Consider the following 839-nt stretch of genomic DNA (forward strand, 5'->3'; position numbering starts at 1 on the left):
ATATTCATAATAACTGTTGTTATATTCATTATAACTTTTGTTATATTCATTATAACTTTTGTTATATTTATTATAACTTTTGTTATATTTATTATAACTGTTGTTATATTTATAACTGTTGTTATTTATTATAACTGTTGTTATTTATTATAACTGTTGTTATATTTATTACAACTGTTGTTATATTTATTATAACTGTTGTTGTTTATTATAAACTGTTGTTATATTTATTATAACTGTTGTTGTTTATTATAACTGTTGTTATATTTATTATAACTGTTGTTATATTTATTATAACTGTTGTTATATTTATTATAACTGTTGTTATATTTATTATAACTTATTTATTATAACTGTTGTTATTTATTATAACTGTTGTTGTTTATTATAAACTGTTGTTATATTTATTAAAGCTGTTGTTTATTATAACTGTTGTTATATTTATTATAACTGTTGTTATATTTATTATAACTGTTGTTATATTTATTATAACTTATTTATTATAACTGTTGTTATTTATTATAACTGTTGTTATTTATTATAACTGTTGTTATATTTATTATAACTGTTGTTGTTTATTATAAACTGTTGTTATATTTATTATAACTGTTGTTATTTATTATAACTGTTGTTATTTATTATAACTGTTGTTATTTATTATAACTGTTGTTATTTGTTATAACTGTTGTTATATTTATTATAACTGTTGTTATATTTATTATAACTGTTGTTATTTATTATAACTGTTACATTTATTATAACTGTTGTTACATTTATTATAACTGTTGTTACATTTATTACAACTGTTGTTATATTTATTACAACTGTTGTTATATTTA

Source organism: Nematolebias whitei, chromosome 13, assembly GCF_014905685.2.
Source record: "Nematolebias whitei isolate Nwh7 chromosome 13, NemWhi1, whole genome shotgun sequence".
NCBI lineage: Eukaryota > Metazoa > Chordata > Actinopteri > Cyprinodontiformes > Rivulidae > Nematolebias > Nematolebias whitei.